Here is a 2,401-nt window from a genome sequence, read left to right as displayed (position 1 = left end):
TGTGTTATTTTGCGAAAAACTTGGTGAGAAACAAAACAATCATTCATTCTAGAGAGGAGAATATCAAGAAAGGGAAAACATCCATCTACCTCGATTTCCATCGTGACTTTGATGGAGTCAGATTGGGAATTAAGATGGTTGAGAAACAAATATAAATTTTCACAACCATGGGACTAGATACCTGCCCTCTCTTCGTAATTTTTTTTCTTTTTATTTATTTATTTATTTTATTATTCCTATTAAAATATTCTCCAATATCTTAACATAATAACATTTAAAACTAATTGATAAATATTATTACTCTTATTTAAAAACTATTTGATAAAAATAGATTAAACTTATTTTTAATTATGAAGATACATTTACAAATATACATTCCTTATTCTATCATTATCAATTTAATTTAAATGATTTGAATTCAATATTATTTTAATTAAAAATAAAAATAAAATAAAACAAAATAATAATAAATATATAAATTTATTAATTCAACAACTAATTTTTAACGACTAATTCCTAACGGCTAATTATGGAACCGCATGCATCTTTGTTATTTAAACATTTTGATTGATTGTTTTTTCACCTTTGTCATGAGGATGAACCACATTAGATGGTTTGAAACCCCGACCAACAACTTATAATGTAATTAATCTGAAAAACATTATCAAAATAAACAACTTATGATTTGATTAATCCGAAAAACATTATCAAAATTAATATGGAACCCAAAATTCTAAAATCAAACATATATATGCTACACTAAAAAGGTGTTAGAAACCACTTTTTTTTTTAAAATGTGATACGACCATGCTAATAGAGGTAGCATCATACCACAATCATTTTAAGGAATAATACAAGCTCAAGTTGAGAGGGATCTATTGAACACATGGTTGAAGGATATTTAAAGTATTATTTTAAAAGATACATTGGAAGAAAAGCATGTTGACGAGAAGATAATGAGAGTATTATTGGAATGATGTGTTGAAAGTGCGTTAGACAAACGTCAAACGCATTGAAGAAATTTTCCCTCAGCAACATTATGCATATACAACGTTTCAAGGTCTAAGTTGAAAGGGCATTGAGTACCATTGCAAAATTGCTTTATGCATTAATAACAATGTCATGCGTGAGTGTCCTCTGTCATACGCTCGACATCTTTTCCAATGAAGTCGGCTAAATCTCATGATGCAACGCATTGAGTATAATCACTATATCAATTGTTTAAATATAAGTTACAACATTACTTGTCATTATTGGAAAAATCACAGTTCCATTTCATTTGTAAATGTGACTTGGTCTTATTCGCTTTCCCAATGGCAATTTGAATTGAGGCACCTCCAGATTGCTTTGTGAATTAAGTCGCACGTCCAAAATGCGACTTAGATACTCACACCTCCTTTCCTTTCCAAATTTGCGACTAGATCACTCTATAAACATGCAGGTCGAAAAATCACATTCTAGATCCTCAAAGAAGCAACCAGAAGGTGTGCCTGCGTTGGCATCGACTGATGTAAATAGAGGGGAACTATTTCTGGAGATCTACCCAAGTATTAAAACACGACCGTCGTGAAAATTGATACGAATTCTAACATCTTAACAACAATCACTCTTGATCAACCCATTCCACACGCAAAAACTATATTTAGCTTCAAAATACCATATCATAAGTTCGGCAAGGTGGACTTGAAGTACTTTCATGATCATGTGGAATTGAGCTCATGCATGGGTTTGACACCTACTCCCATTGTCAAGGTCTCTAGTGCACTTGGAAATGATGAAATTTCAGTTGGTGATGAGATGGCCTTTGACACTGTGTCAAGCACATTTTCAAAGTAAAATGTAGGCAATGGTGTTTCAAATCCTGAGTATAATTCACCTATGACTTTAAATGATAAGAGGAACATTGTGAAGCTCCTTTATCCACATATAATAATATTATTTCCAAGATTGCAACAGTGGTTGAATTCACCCACAAGTTTTCGACAAATGAGAACACTTATACAGTTGGGAGTTTTCATGCTATTGATCATCTTACCACAATGAAATCATGACTTCACAATTGTGGGAAACTTGGTGCACTTATTCGACACGAGTGGAGGCCTAAATAGCTAGTAACAATTTTGGAAAATTTGACACCAAGGCTCTTGATAAGAGTGCCAAAACTTGTTTTTCATTTGATCTAAAAGAAAAGTAATGAAAGGGATTGTTGGAAAAATGAAATTTGTGAACTTAAGTGAATTTGAACAAGTCACACTTTTGATATGCAGTAAAACTAGAACTTGGAGATGTACTCAACCTTGGTCTTAAACCCATTCAAGCCACGAGTTGCATCCTCAGTTGGCAATAACATTTGTTTTGTTTTCCTATTTGTATTGTAACCATGAGATGCAGCCAGGCTGAT

At 32.4% G+C, this 2,401-nt stretch overlaps 1 pseudogene; it reads left to right on the top strand.

Annotated features, from left to right (window-relative positions):
- The first annotated feature begins 1,435 nt into the window (after positions 1-1,435).
- Positions 1,436-2,194, top strand: LOC149142213 (mitochondrial outer membrane protein porin of 36 kDa pseudogene; annotated as a pseudogene).
- The last annotated feature ends 207 nt before the right edge of the window (positions 2,195-2,401 follow it).

This window comes from Pinus tabuliformis, chromosome X, assembly GCF_031772625.1.
Source record: "Pinus tabuliformis cultivar Carrire ecotype Pingquan chromosome X, CPIR1, whole genome shotgun sequence".
Classification (NCBI taxonomy): Eukaryota; Viridiplantae; Streptophyta; class Pinopsida; order Pinales; family Pinaceae; genus Pinus; species Pinus tabuliformis.
This window is presented reverse-complemented; position numbering and strand designations above follow the sequence as displayed.